This window comes from Aptenodytes patagonicus, chromosome 1 (genome assembly GCF_965638725.1).
Source record: "Aptenodytes patagonicus chromosome 1, bAptPat1.pri.cur, whole genome shotgun sequence".
Lineage (NCBI taxonomy): Eukaryota > Metazoa > Chordata > Aves > Sphenisciformes > Spheniscidae > Aptenodytes > Aptenodytes patagonicus.
In genome coordinates this window covers 196,999,094-197,015,598 of record NC_134949.1, presented here as the reverse complement: position 1 = coordinate 197,015,598, position 16,505 = coordinate 196,999,094, and positions in this window count along the sequence as shown.

Sequence of the window (16,505 nt, the reverse complement as noted above, 5' to 3'; positions counted from 1 at the left end):
AAAAAAAAAGTGATTTACATGTCTGTGAGCATCACATAGTCAGGGTATTTCCTGAGAAACTCTTTCCCTCAGATGAAACGCAGTGACCTACGCTCCCCCAGGCTGCATTGCTGTTCCCCCTGGTCTCTCCATCTCCTGTCACTCTGATTCAGCTCCAGCAGCCCCTGTGAGAGGACCAGAGGAAACAGAGCAGGCAGCTCCCCTGGGCGAGGGCTTCATCCTTCAAGGGTGAAGGATGTCTTGTTTCTCTGGGTGCTGAGGAGCATCACAATATCACATCACTCTGGGGACATTTCGGTGCCCACCTCCACACCCACGTGGGAATGCCACCAGCTCTAGGGCATGAGTCCTGACCCCAGGGCCTCCCTCCACTTTGCCAAGGAGAGTTTTCTGAAGACACAGGCAAGAGCTGCGCACTTTTGGGCCAACACAGGCCATTTCTTTTGATGGAAAATTGCGTGGGGTCCTGCAATGCTGACCAGTCTGGCAGGCTGTTGGGCTTGCAAGCTCTCCCCAGCCATTTCGTGCCCGGCCATGTGACTGCACACTTGTTCCTCATGAGCACTTGTTTGTGGGATGAGGGCCCCCGAACACACGCCCCAGGCATACAGCATTCATATGATTTATATGTGCATTTTATACCACATATGGGATACATATATGTAATGTAGCCATGGCCCTGCCCTCCCCAGATGACAACATCGCAGTGCAAACATCACGGCATCACTGATGCCAAAACACAAACATCATAAAACAATCATCACGCTATTGGGGCCATAAACATCACAACATCAACCCAGGCCCTAACAGGCTTAATTCATTCCTTTAGGCAGCGCTCCAGGAAAAATGACAAAAAAAAAAAAAGAGAGAGAGAAAAAAGGCAAGGGTGAGTGGGTGGCACATGCAGGTGGGGAGTGTGGGCACCTAAACATCCCCTTTCCCCTGGGGTCCCCAGGAGGTATCTGCACTTTATTAAAACTGGCTCTTCTCATCCCAAATTCATGCATCTCAAATCGGGATAAACTCCTGTAACCACATTAGTCAATCCAGACAGATTCGTCCATTACTTAATGCATTACTCAGATTTCAGTAACAGAAGGTATGTGATCTAGAGTCAAGTTCTGTTATGCTTGGATGAAAATAAAAACACTAAAAAAAGCTCTTGGTAACTGCACCTGTGAGACAAGATTCACTGATTTTGGGAATGATGGCTAAATGTTTTCTAGCAAGTAATTAGAAAAATATATGTCTCCATTTATGTTAACAGCTTTGTTCTGACGATCATGCCAAAGGCCTAATTGACTAACAACAAGCTACCTCTGTCAATAGAAAGCAAAGGGACTTTTTCCTCATCACTGTTTCAGCAACTAGGTTTGGTCCTGTGCAGTTATTCCTACAGTAGCAGGACAGCATAGAGAATCTGTGGCTGTTCATTAGGAAACCAAAACAGTCAGGGGAAAAGAAACAGGTTGCTGAAGTTAAAGCAAGGAAATTTGACCATGTCATGGTCAAATTTGTTACTCTAGAGTTAAAAAAAGAAAGAAAAAAAAAGAAAGAAAGAAAAGAAAATCTATAGCTGAGTGTTTTGATTTAATCTTGAACTTATCTATAAGAGTTTTTGTGGGCAGGAGCTTAATTCCTTTTTTTGCCAAGAAACATCTCCCAAAGGTTGCAAGTGATTTGGAAACAAAGAAAATGCATTTTAAAAGGTAACAAACCTCCAGCACTCCTCACTCACTCTTGGTTTGACACACAGTTGGGGCATTAGTGAATCCCTTGAGTTGTCATCCGTGGTTCTCAGCGGCATGCTTGCTGGCTGCTCCCTGTGGCCGCTTTGGCTGGAGATATCCCTGCCGGACGATAAGGAACTGTGTGCTGCTTTGCTGTTGCAGCTGAGGAAGGCTCCCTGACCTCTCACGCCATGTCACCAAGGACGGAGCTGGATTCATGATGACAAATGTTTTTCCAGCACTGCCATCCCGGTTCCTGTCCCTGGCTTCCCACTCCCTCCTCCTCCTCCTCTCCAACCTATCAAGGCGGCAGCCCCAAGGTGCTCTGCATGGGTGGAGGGAACGAGATGCCCTTGGGACTGGGGTAAGGACTTCGGGGGGGCTCATGAAGGGCCGGAAGACCTTCCCAGGTTCTCAGCACCTTGGCCCACCGGTGTAGTGCTGCTCTCCTCCGGGAGGCTGCTTGGAGAGAATCTGATAAAAGCTAAATCAGAGCTAGAGTCCCACCAGTACTAACATGCCTAGAGATCCCTTCATGCTACTACTCCTCTGCACCAGCTTGGCACCTCCTCTGCTAACCCTGCCTGATCTAGCCTGCTCTAGTCCACCTGTGAGGACCGAATGTTTTGCTTGCCCCAGGCTCAAGACAGCCCTTGCGGTTGGTCCACATTATTGATGTTCAGTATGGAGCAGATCAAAGAACACATGGATTAAATCAGAGAAGATGATCAACACTGATAGTGAGAAGTGACCTTAAGGTCATCGTTAAGCTTATACCAAATAAACACCCACACTGTGACCCCTGAGCACAGCAAAAGCTAGGAGATCTGACGGAGCTCAGCTCCATCGTTGATCATGGCTATCACCATCTCTGCAGCACGTCTGCAGGCATCGGGCAGAGGAACTCAGCACGACCATACCCTGTGGTCCTGGCTGCTGACCTCCTCCCAGTACTGCCCATGAGCAGGGAGCTTCACCAAACCCTGCATGAGCCCACTGAAATTTGCTGCTGGGGTGATACATGCCACTCAGACCCAGTAAAGGGGACCCTTCAAGGCTGACTATAAATGTCAGTGTAGACATACCGGGAGAGTGTTTGGGAAGAAAGCCAGGAGGTGAGTTTGTGCGACTTTGTATCCGCAGTCTTGTCGATGTGTGTGTTGAAATCTCCCAGGATGACAAGTCAGGGTATTTCATCACCATTGTCAACAAGGTATCAGTGAACTCCTTTATGAACCCTTTAGTCTGTAGAGGTCTGTAAATGAGCATAAAACTCTATGTTAGCTTTGGCTCAGGTTTCTATTGTCAGATGAATGAATTCAAACCTTACTCTCAGCCTCCATTAGAGCTGCCAAATCCCACCCAGAGGAACTATCTGGGGCAGCAAACTGCTTTATCAAACCTCTGTGCCCCTGCACTTAGCTGAACTATTTGCCAAGTGCTGTGGATGATCTCCTTGCTTTGCAGAAAAGACCATGCACATCCAGGGAGGTTCACAAACAGCACAGATGCTTTCTGACCCTGTTCACCAAGTGACAGGCAGACTCCCACCCTGGGGGACAGTATATTCACTCATCAAGGGCTATCAAACACTCCCATGACTGTAATTAAATTGCTTGGGTTAGGGCTTCAGCAGCTCACCTGCAGGAACCTGGAAGTATTGGATTTTTCCCCTAGTGTGCATCTGGCTGCATGTTTTCTGACTGGTTGGTTTCTTCCTTACCTTGCTCTGAAGTTTGGCCACAGCTGAAGACTCAGTGCTCGCACAGAAATTGGTCCTGTTTTGTTTGTTTTTTTTTTTTAGTGAGGTGTGCCTTTTTCACATAGAAAATAGCAGAAGTCACTCCAAACATAACTTTTAAAACTCCATTGTCAGCTAGAGGAAACCACTGTTCCCTGTAGCTGTGACAGAAATCCTCTCAGAAGGACTCAGACCATTTGGGGGCAGTTTTCTGAGACCCATTTGGCCTATATTCCCATCTTCCCTAGGTCTGCCCAAGGATGGTTTGGGTCCTACCCAGGTGAGTATGTGGGCCCCTAGGTAACGAAGCCAACAGTAAGAACATGAGTGCCAGCAGCATCCACAGCTCCACAGGTAACCAGACAACCAGGGGCACCCCTGGATAAATGAACAAGACAGTGACCATGCTGCTAAGCAAAGGAAAGGGCCCTTTTTGCATGCTTATAATGCATGGGTTATATGTAAAAACAGCCGCTAGTCAGCAGCAGTGTGTTGCTCACATGTGTGGGCAATATGAGGACAAGTTTATTTCCAAGTCCCCTTTCTCCTATTAGTCCCTCGCCTTTGATTTTATGTGGGTTATCCAAGGATGAAGGTTATCTGAGGACTTATTTTCAGCAACAGATATTTTTAAAGGACTGGAGGTTATCTGAGTTTAGCTTGAAAATAACAGTACTTTGGAGAGTTTGCAGCCCCGCCTAGTATCATTTAGTTGAAGATATGCCCACATGCACAACTAGTCAATTCACTCTGGTAATTTAACAGCGTTGTTGAATTCCTCACTGATGCAATGGTTTCACTTGCTAACTTTTATAAATAACACTTTCTAAAAATCTCTGTTTACCCAGGACATCCTGGCTAACAGTGTTTTGGCACAGGTTACTCGTTCCTTCATCATTTTGTAGCAAGACCTCAGCAAAGCAATCCACGCAGACATGAAGCTGTCAGCCCTTACAAAACTCCAGCTCAAAACACTGAGTAAAATCTTCCTCAATAGCACTCGTTATCAAACCACATTAAATCTCTTCTTCACCTTCGACTCTACCCTCCCACAAGATTCAAGTTCACAGTCTCAGGTTTTGTCTTTGAGGCACCCAGTGGTCACAGGCTGTGACATCTAAAAGTTCACCTAAAGCTGTAGGAAGAAGGGTGGTTGACAAGTGCACTCCTGACATATTAAAACTACCTACAACACGGCAAAAACCCATCTGGGCTCAGAAGCTTCCTACAGGCAGATCTCAAAGTGTGCAACAGACTCCCCAAAAGACTAAGGGGGTTTGATAAACCTCATTACCAGCAGCTCCGTAAGCAAGTACACACTTGTCTGGCTCCTCTTTGCTAATAAAAACCCAAAGCGATGTTGATGAAAGAAAGCGGAAACTGGAAAAACTGTGACCCCATCTGAGAGACTGTCACCATCCCCACTGTTCTCCATGTCCCCAAGGAGAGGAGGAGGGAGCCGCATGGGACAGAGGTAGTCACCTTTTCCAACACCAGCTGGATGGGGCTGGGACGCCCTGGTGATGAGAGCGAGCTGTGCCCCAGGCATGTTTTATACCAGTGGGTGGTGGTACGTCCCAGGCCACGGGGTGAGCTGGAAGGATCTTCTCCTGCAAGACTTCAGGCAGCCTTCAAAATTATAAAAACAGCCACAAACCAGGACCCTGTGTCCTATTACCTCCATGTAAGCAAACATCGGCAACTTGCCCTTTCTACCAAAACCCATGTTTGCTTTTGTTTTAATTGAGCTGCTGAAGAGAGGACACCGATGTGGCTAGAAACAGCATATTCAGAGGTCAAGAATTCAATCTGTTCTAGAGAGGCCTACCACTGGTGGTCTTGGCAGGGCTCGCGCGGGGCTGCCAGCAGCCAGTCCCCAGGAAGCACTCTCGCTCACGGAGCAAGAGCGGTGCAAGTGGCCAACATTCAGGCTTGGCTGCTGAACCAGAAAAAGGTTTTCAAAACTTCAGCTCGGACCAACCTAAATTATTTTCCCGAGGCACAAAGGGATGGGGGGGAACTGAAAAGTATCCTTCACTTCTGTTTCACATCTCACTGTTTCGTTTTCAGTCACTGGAATGAAAAGTAGAGGGAACAAAGGCCAGGCAGGTCCTATCCCTTCCTTATCCCATAACCCAGGGGTCAAGGAGTCCAGGATATGTGTAATCCAAATTAACTTATTTTTCTCCTTCTTCTGAAGGGATTTGAATCCCTACTTCCCCCATCCATTTCACAAGTGTGTCTCAGAAACCTTCCTCAGGGCATTCTGGGCATGACCCACCAGTCAAAGCCAGCTGGTCCCCAGGAGAGACCAATATAGTCTCTCTCCAGGGTATGTGATGGTGAATACATTCATTTGGGCTGGAGATGTGGGTTCAGAGCCACTCAGACAGAACTGCAAACCATACCTGGCTGCTTCATGCTTTTGGCGCATGCCCTATTCACTTTTTGATTGCGTGAGGGTGTTAGGACATCACCACAAGTTTCAGGAGTGCCCCCTTGCACACACAGCTCTTCAAGCCCATGGATTCGTGATTCACTCAAGAATGACTGCAATCACATGAATGGAGTGTCTTATTTCATCTTGCTTTTTTAAAAACTTCAACTACAACTGGAGGGAGACAGTCCATCCCAAAGCCCCAGGCTTTGGCCCAGTACTCCACATGCCTGAAATCTCATGACCGTGTTTGGTATAAGGCTGACTGAAGCCTGGAAAGACTGTAAGAAGTTAAGCCCCACTGTAGCCCAGCCTCCACAGGGTACTGAGCGGCATCATCTAATCAGGAATAGCATTTTGGGGTTGTTGCATATGATGCTGGGGTTGAGAAAACCCTTGCATTACTCTCCAAAGGAGCGAGATAAAAGTACTTGGAAGAAAAAAACCTAAGAAGCAGTCTTTCTAAAAGCAAGAGGAAAAAAAGCAACAAAGACAGTAAAGTGTCCCACTGAAGGCACCAGTATAGGAAAGGGCAGCATCTGCATTTTTCTTTAGCCCACAAAAAGATGAGTGCAAAAGGAGACTTCCACATGCGCTGTGAGGGAATTGTTCAGCATCAAGAGAGGGCAGAGAAATAGCTAGGTTTCACTTTGGAAAGGATGCCATGGAGCCACATTCAGTATTCGACACCCCCATGCCCTGGGCAACAACCAGAAGCCCTTAACCTTAACATTCATAGAGGCACAGAAACGGCTCTCCTAAATTGCAAAAACAGATCAGGCTCCAGGGGATTCCCTGTCCCTCTGAGCAGTTTGTGCCCATCTGTGTTGGTACTGATAGCAATCATTATCTCATCCAAGAGAAAATGAGCAGTGTTCGCAAAGAAAAGGCAGAACAACAGCAGGCTTTGCCAAGCCAAAGAAGGCCCACCAACAAGTTCATGGTTATTTTTCAATAAGGGCTTATTTTTACTAAAAGGTGGTAAAATGTGTGTCATTGTGAAGCACCATACATGTACATCGCTTATAAACATTGGCATCCATGTGGCATATGACCTTTGTTCCCGTGGCAATTTTGTTCAAGAGAAAAATATGTATCACTAACTCAGTATGTTTTCTTAGAATGTAATGCTTATATTAGCATAACAGTGTCTTACAGCATCACTACAGTTAAGTTTGTGTCAGCATTTCCATTACAACTAACCCTCTTCAGGACTGTTTGGATGAAGCAGGATGTGTAAAGGACTGTTTAGGGGCTGAGTTTCAGTCTTAATTTTGAAAGCATTTGTTTTTGTTAAATCAGAAGATGGCCAGGTTTCTGGGCCTCACATTTGATCAATCATGACTTAAATCTTATTCTAGGCAGTGGTGGGTTTTGTGGATGGGATTATAGCTATCTTTTCATAACCAGGAAAAAAATCTTGCCAAATAACATGATTTTAGCATGAGTTTTGCAGTATGTGTTGCTATTCCTAAAGACCCAGCTCCTGGCTTTTGTGAACTTCTGAGAAACTCCTATTTAACTTTTGTTTGTTTGTTGCTGTGTTTAAAAAAAAGCAATTTCTGAGAGAAGCCAAGACACGTGAACTTTAAAGATTCTCATACCCCATGTCAATCATAAGAACTGATTCATTTTAACTAATATTTTAGCCTATAATTGTTCATCATTATAGGCTGAATATATATATTCATCTTATATATATAAGATATAGATATATATATTTTATATTTATATATATATATTCAGGCTTACATATAAATAAATATATTTAACTAGTATTTTCAGCCTTATAAACTTCAAAGGTTATAGGCCTGTGGCAAGATTCGTGACATTCAACAAAACAAACTGACAGTGTTAACAGTGTATTTAACAAGCAGAAAACTCAGAAAACCCTCCAGTCTAACCCACATAACAACTGTAATTTAATCAGGGATTCTGGCTTGCAATATGATTACAAGTTACAGAAAGGACAGAAGTTACATCCGTGGCAGGCCAGGGTTTTTGCTGGGTTTGAGTACTACGCACATATGTAACGAAGAGGCAGTCCAGTATTAGGAGTGTTTATGGACAGACAGCTCAGACAACTAGAAGCCACTGGAGGATAAGAGGATGGTTGTGATTATGTAGAGGAGTTGCAGATACGTATCAGAAAAGAAATTTCCACATAAATTAAACAGTTCTGACTCAATCTATCGCAACTAGAGAGCTTTTGGAATATGAGGTTTTACATAATTTGGGGAATATTTTTCAATGTAAAGCTCTAAAGGCAAAAAGAATGGGGACAGCAGTAAAATTCACATATAATCACTATTGATGGTGTCTGACAAGCCTAAATATTTCTCTAATACAGGGTATTGTGCTAGTGAGGGCTAGATGTAGTATGTATGAAGAGTTGCTTTACTCTAAGAAAGCCTTCATCTGACATCAGAGAGGAATTCATGCATCTTTAATAGTACATCAAATGACAGCCTCAAATATCCTTTAAAACAGAGGAGAGACATATTGGGAGATACCCATAGGTGTCATTTCACCCCTCCTTGTGGATGTTCCTTTGAGATAGGGGAATAAATGAACTGTTTTTCCTTTAGAAAGAGAGGGGGACAGAGAGACATTATCTGCAAGTGAATGGAAAAAAAACCCTTGACTGCAATTAGCAGATCTAGAGGAGTAGTCATAAAACCTACATTATGTTCATAACACTTGTCACCGCAGAGATACACAACTCTCCTGATAGACCACAAGAGGTTTGTTGTGCTGCAAATTAAAATAATGTCACGGACCAAGGAGGACGTGGGCACAACCAGCCCTGAGCAAAAGCACCTGTCCCCTACCAGGGACCTGCAATGAGAGGAGAAAGCAGGCTCTCCTTTCCCCTGAGGGCCTTCTCCTTCTCAGGCCATGGCACTAACACAAAAGGATGGGCAAGCTCTGATCCTTCAGCTCCGGAGAAAAAGGTACTTGCTACCTCCATACCAGAAGGGGTTTCAGAGGTGTGGAGCTAGAGGTGTCAAACATGCCGCTCAGAGCCAGGTGCCGGAGCTGGGAGGCGGCTGGAAATGCTCATAAACACCCGTTTGCCCCCTGTTTCCTCTTCCCTTTTTCCAGCCTCGGCACATCGGTCTTTCTGGGCTGGTTTTCAGAGGTGCCTGTGGATTGAAGGGGCTACCTAAGCACCTGACTTCAGCAGTCTGGATTGCCCAGCTGGGGTAGTGCAGCTCCTGAGCTATATGCCAAAAAGCGGGTCTGGCTCTCGCCCTGCTCCCTTACAGGGAAAGGGAACACATGGCTTCAAAATAAAGGGCTTGGGAAGCACAGACTGATTCTCGGCACCCAGTCATGTCTGTAGCACCTTTGCAAGTGGCTCTTTCCCCTTTAACAACACTGTTTCTTGAAAACCCCCATTCTTTTCCCTCCTAGGTTGCTTTATGGCTGTGAATCCCCCTCTAAACTGAAAATAATGCACATCGCAGTCTTCTTGGTTGCAGTGGCTTCGACATGCCAAGCATTTTCATGCACATTAATAAAGCAAAAACTGAGACCTGGCACAGCTCTCTCTTAGTTCAGTTTGTGCTTTTAATACTTGTTCTGCGGATGCAAGCCTTACTGTCAGGGCTATTCTTTATTAGATGGAAAGAAGCTCTTCTATTCTTATAATGGGTTTCATTGAAAAGCAAAGCCACTTCTCTGCATTTATTTAAGTGCAGAGCTAGAATAGAGACCAGCATGATGAATTTTAAACAGAGTTCACATCTGGTCCAGAAACCACAATCAATTTATTGCTGTATCTGAAACATTTTCAGCATCTGTCATATAATGTATTTTCACACATTTCTAACAAGACATTTTCTTGGACGTAACATAGACAGGTATATCTGTCAGTTCAATTTCATGCAAACGAAACAGAAGAATTTTTGGCATGGTTTATTATACTGTCTTTGGAGCAGTGTAACTATCATGTGAAAAGGGTATTATTTAAGGATGCCAGAAGCTCAGCAATTTCTTCCAAAATGTGGAACTACTGACTACACAGCAGATTTTATTTTTTTTAAATCTATACCTTCCTTTTTTCCATTTTGATAGAATCCATTATCCAATATATTTGAGAGAGAGGTGCATACCTCAATATTATAAAACCTATCTTAGCCCATTCTGGGAACTCTCGCATTTTATGTTAAAGTGGAATCTTCCACTCATGATGGCCATTTAATCACAACTTTATTCAAAGTTTTATTAAAAATTAAATGGCAGTACAAATCATATTAAAATCCTTAAGAGCTTCACGTTTTCACCCAAACCTCTCATGGGCTTTCCCTCACAGAACCACAGATGTATCAAATAGCTCGACAGCACTGCAGCCCTATAAATAGGCACGCCAACTTGCCCCCATATTGGCCCCAGTACAACCATTTACCACCTCATTTTTGGCTACATAAACTGCCTCTAAGCACTTTCTCATTTGAAAACCCTGGGGTTCCTGTAAGAGCACTGCATCAGCACACAAAATCCTGCACTCCTCACCCTTCCCCCTGTGCTCATATAAGATCATGCACAGCCATTACTTCTCTGATGAGACAAATAAAAGGCAGTCAGGGGTCTGGGACGAGTATCATGTCCTGGTGATGGTTTACGTGGTTTGTTTGCTCTTTTTTATCTCGCTCCAATTGAGAGAAGATGAAGTTTGTTGGGGCATAGTGGGATGCATCCACAAATGAGCGAGCCTGTGCTTTTGCTGTAAGCACGCTCAAGAAGTGGGGAATCAGATGGGCCTGCTGCATAACAGTCCCCCACCGCAGGAGGAAGACCCTGAGATGATTAAACATCTGTTCCTATTAAATTAATATCTGCCATAATTAAGGATGACATTTAGCTCTTTGAGCCGAAAAAGAGGACCAAATTTGACTCTCAGGAGCACTTAAAACAATGTGGTCCCTGCCTGGCAGAGAGGTTTTGGTCTTTTAAATTTGCTCAGATATTGGCTGTAAAACTGAGCAAACTAACCTGTGGCTGAAGAAAACCTGCAGGTAAAACCAGAGGAGGAGGTTTGTAAGCATGAGCTGTCCAAGGCTGTCCGTGCTGCAGGGGATCTGCACAGGGGCCATGGTGCCACAGGGCTTGGTGGCACCATGCAACAGGACACCATGGGCTGGATGGCCACAGCTGAGCGACTGAACCAGGTATGGAGTTTGGTGATCCTATCCCAGTATTTTCTTGTTTTCTCAGCTTTGCAGCAGGTTTTGTCCATCACTGGGCAAGAGGAGAGGCCTGTGAGGAGGGGAGTAGGAGGCAGCACCATCCCCTGCACCTCCCTGCACCCCGTGCCTCAAGGGTGCTCAGAAGCTTGTTTTCCTATGTCAAAATCAAGGTGGGAAATGACAGTCCAGGGGCCAAGGCAGGGTGAGGTGGATGCCTGTTTGCTGGGCTGTGGTGCTCGCAGGCACCTCTGTGCTTCTCCCCCAGGAGCTCCAGAAAAGGCTTGAGTCAAACATGGAGCTTGAAAAAAATGCCAATTTGATTTCTATTGCATTTTAATTTGTAATAAATGTTTTACGGACATTCTGGATAAGCCTGTGACAGTTTGAAAGTTTGCTCTTATGAAGCTGAGGTATTTATCTAATTTAAAGACATTGTGCTCTAACAAAACTTAGGAGCCTGATTCATACTATCACTCTTGTTTTATTTTTCTCTGGTATTAATCCAGGTTTTCACAAGCAGATTCTCTCGGGACATTTTATGTGGGTTTGGTTCCACAGTAAAAATAAGTATATTTCCAGTGAATTTGCCACATGAAGCTTGCCAGCTCCTTTGAATAAGTTTAACAATTTGACTACTAAACAGCATAGCAGGTATATGGTGCTGAGCAACTCCATGTCCCATATATGTCTAATTAAAAGTATGTTTCAAATTAAAGTGCTGGTATCTTGGTGAGATGTAGCTCTTCAAAGGAGCCCATAAAAGTTACAATGGCACAAGACAGCAAAGGGGTTAAAGAGGTATACCTCACACTGCGGCATGCACTGAATTAACAAGAAAGAAAAGGAATTTCTTCATGGGAGAAATTAGGTGATATCTGACATTTACTTAGAATCTAGCTTTTCCAATATATATTTCTAATTATTTTAGCCTGAAAAAGAGGGCACTCTACTTCACCTGTGGCTTTGAAGGGCTCTAAGGTCCCCATTTAATAGCAATGTTTTAAAATAACTGCATGTTGGCTTTTAGTACCAAGTTATTCAATAAAGTGCAGAACTGACGAGTTACAGAAAATCACCTGTGGAAAGAGCAGATTTTTATCTTTCTCAAAACACTGTGATATGTGTTGCCAAGATTTATAACTTCCCTAGAAGCTGGAAATCCAACTTTCTGCAAAGGCACAGAGAAGTCAATGACTGCTCTGCAACGAGAAAGCCAAATCTGTGGAAGAAAACAGACTGGAGGAAGTGGAACACTTACATCTATTTACACATCTGCAGCCGTTTGGGACAACTGACATTCAAAAAAGAAAATTCTCACATCTTTCTCCCACTTAAGCCATAAATAGCTAAGACAAGGTCCTCACCTGTCTTAAATTTTGCTAGTGCTCTGTAAAGAGGTCACAGGCAGACAGGGACTGACTTCAGAGGCAGATGGAGACAGGGGCTGCAGATGGATGGTGGAGGGTGGCAGGAGACAGCTGAAGGGGTTAGCCCATCACCCGGCACATCCCGTGGGCAAGTGTCAGGTGAGCGGGGCACCGAGCGTGAAATCTTGGCACGCTGGTGGCGAGCATTTCTAATGATCAGGCTGTGATTTAAAAGACAAGTCTGAGCCTGCAGCATAAAGCAGATAGGCGGTGCCAGGCCATATCAGATTAGAAGCTGCACAGTTGTGTTTCAGGTTACAAGTATTACAAATCAAAATGCAATGATCAATTTTCCCCTCTCTCTGTCTGTGCAGTTCTGCAAAATGTTTTTACTGTCTCAGCTTTAAATATTGATGCTGAACATATGTATAGTATGACAATCCACAGGCATTTTGTGCTTTAATTCTGCAGGGATAACTCAGCTGTCTCCAATACCATGCATACTGCACTAGTTGTCGTTTAGCGTTAACAAACCTGGGACCCCTGTATTCCTTCAGCTTTTCTTCAAATCACCATTCATATACATTACACTTGTTTCCTGTCACTGCACGACATCTTGAAGTCATAGGAAACGCATGCGTGTACCCAATTTTTCTGTGATGAGCCGTGTTTGTGAGTTAAAGCAAGACCATTTAGACACCTTTCCAAAGAAGAACATGGCCCATATATCCCCGAGCTCAAAATGTGGCATCGTCTACCATAGCCAGAATTATGAATGAACACAAGAGGTAAAAACTCATTGTATGGCCTTGGCCAGAAAGCTCCCTAAAATTGTTTCCACCATAGCTTCTAACCAAAAGGCAAACAACCCCTGCGTCTGAATCACCCGCTCATCAACCTCAAGCAGTTCTGCTCACTTTCTCTGCTGCTACCTGGGGTTTGTTTCCACTGGAGTCAGGCTGGGATCAATCCCAGTAGGTATTGCCCGTACATCTAACACCCAACAGAGGATCTCCCAAGGCTGCCTCAGGCTGTAGACCTCAAAAGGCTCAAAGGGAAGAACGGACTTCTTTTTACTGCGTACAGCTCCGTGTGATTTGCCACAACTGTTCAACAAATGCTCTTCCGTCGTAGCGGAGGTTTGGCTAAGTCGCCACTGAAGTCATTCATGTCCGGTTGAAACACAACACAGAACATTTTTTTGCATGCTTGCAGCATCAGGACTCAAACTCATGACAAGAACTAAGCAAATAACTGCTTTTTTTCATCTCACTGGCCAAAAATTGTTTGGGATTGACCAAAACCAAATAATTTTCAGTGTCTCCACCCAAAAACAAGCACTTCAAAACTTCAATCTAACAAAAGGTTTATTTCAAACAAAAGTAAATACAAAGCCTTTTGTTTTCCTGGGGAGTGGAGAGAGGAAGGGGAAGTACTTTATTATTTTTTAATTAAGGCTAGGTCAGCCTCTAAAAATAGAAATCTCAAAAAAACCGAAAGATTTTTTTTTTCAAATATTGAGTCAAAATGTTTTGATTGTTTTTCTCCTTTCCCACTCAGAAAATTTTAATGACTTAAAAGTGCATTTTCAGCAGAAAAAAACAACACAAAATTTCATCCAGATCAACTCTTGAACTGTTGCTTTCAAAAAAAAAAGTCCTTTGCTGTGCTGTCACTCAATCTGCAGCCCACAGATGACTGGGATCAGCACCACAGTTGGGAGTAGTCTACAAAACCTTTGCAAAACAGTATGCTTGCAAAGTAAAATAGTCACGGTTTTCCATGCAACCAGTGGGTGCACAAGTGTTTGCCAAGAGACAAAGGTCAGAGCTGGCTCCCTACTGCTGTCAGTCCCCATGAGGATCATCCTCAGGGTCCCCAATTCTTCTGATGAACCTGCTTATCACTCCTAGAGTAAAATTACAGGTTTTGGTAAAACAGCATCATATTGTGTATCTAAATATTGAATACTTTATCTCTCTCTCCCTCTTCCCCTTCCAACTAGTAAACACCAGTGGGACACACAAGACGGCAGCAGGTTTTTTGGCTTTTCTTTTTTTTACTGAAGGGTGATGTGATTGCTAGACTGAAGGAGGCTGCTCTACTGCATTAACTCGGAATTAATTGCGTGAACATACCTGGCAATTATCCAGTAACGAGCAGAGAACAGAAATACAGAGAAGGCCTGTTTCTCCTCACTTACTCTGATCTGTGCATGGGCATAATGGTGCATGTCACCCAACGCATCTGGCAAATCTCATCACAGTGTCAGGCAATATCTATATCCACCTCTGCTCTGCTCAGACGTAGACATCTGCAGTTAGAGGAGATGAATCCCACACATAGACACCTCCAATGACTAATGCTAAAAACAAATACAGAAGCGTTCAGAGTGTGCTCCCCATTCCCAAACAGTTTATATATTTTATCCAATAATCATGTAATGCCAAAGGAGTAAGTTATCCCAGAGCCCTGCACCTCCAGCTGAGAGATCTAATCCCCAAGCTGCAGGGAGAAGCACCCTCCTTCTGTGGCACAACAACTCTTGCATTTCTTCCTACAGCCTAATCAGGGCAGATGGATGACACTTGTTGACAGCCTCCTGCACCAACAGAGATGGAGGTGCTGGGCTGAGAGATGGAGGCTGTATGCACAGATCCCTTCAGGGCCAGTGGAAATGAACTGTGCATCCTCCCAGCACACCTATCAGACCATGGTCCTTTTAACACCTAGAGGGACGCCTCCTGTATTGAGTGGTGAAACAGGCACCACACCACCCAACCCCGACAAGGTGTGAGCAGTTCTGGGCAAACACAGCAGCACCACTCCGGGATGCACTGGTGAAAATCCAGTGAAGTAATAGTAATAGCAGTAGTACTTCTAATAGTAAAGAACAGGGTACAAGTTTTGAGGATCCCTGTCTGGGATTTGGGCACCTAAATTCTACCGTATTTTCTCCTTAAGCAACTAAACCCTCAGCTGCTCATTTGCATCTCTGGGCCTTAGTCTCCAACTCTCATCGGCAGAGAGTGGTCTGTCAGCTGATCCTGGAGGGGTGAGAATGCACACAAAAACTTCCAGGCTATGACAACCCTTGCCTCAGGGTGGGTCTATACATTATTAAGTACATTAACTGTCACAGATTGGAGCTGTACTTTAACCACCGTGAGCTGCACAGATACTTTGAGGAGAGGCAGCTATATACATTAATGTGATACATTGACTTGCAGCTGTTGTGACGAAGTTGTCTGGTCTGATTGTTTTCTGTAAAAGCTGTGTAATAGGGAATGAAAAAACAGTTTTCCAAAGGACCTTAGTTAGCAGTCATCCCTCTACCCCTGCATCTCTGCTGACCTCTCCAATGTGCTCTCAGACATTTCATTCCCCAATACAGCTCTACTGCACTGCATTTCCTTCGTGCAACGTGAAGGAAAGATGTAGCAGACACATAAATCTGACCTGGGAAGCACCTCCTGAAAGCTATTTGTGGAATGACTACTTGAGTTGATTTTGTTCTGGGCAAATCATACCTCCCAAAGGACAATTTTTTCCAGTGGGACAACAGCTATCAGTGAAGAGCTGCTGGAAGTAAAGCACAAGTCAGCAGTCTCAGTGAAGAGGCAGAAAATTGATGATCAATTTATCTTTCTTCTCCACAAACTGTCCTTTCCACATCAAACCTCAGACATGACAGCAGTATAAAGAAAACTTCCAGATCTATAGCAATGTGTTACAACAGAGCAAGCTGCTTTTCAGAGCTGGAAATCTGGCTCTTTTAGCAAGCACTACCACTAAAAATCTTTTTTAAAGGCCATAGAAAAGCACATGCTAGGCAACTTACCCCAAAATCTGAAGTCAAATAGACTGTGTAAGTTCAGTATCACTAAGGCTGGTGAACAAACAGTGGAATGAAATCTTTGCCCAGAAAAATACCCTGCCTATGGAGTAATGCTGCAGACACCCCTGAACAGATGGGACCCAGAAAGGTCCATGACATCTAGAGATGAAAATAGCTTTTACCAAAAAACCCAAGATCAC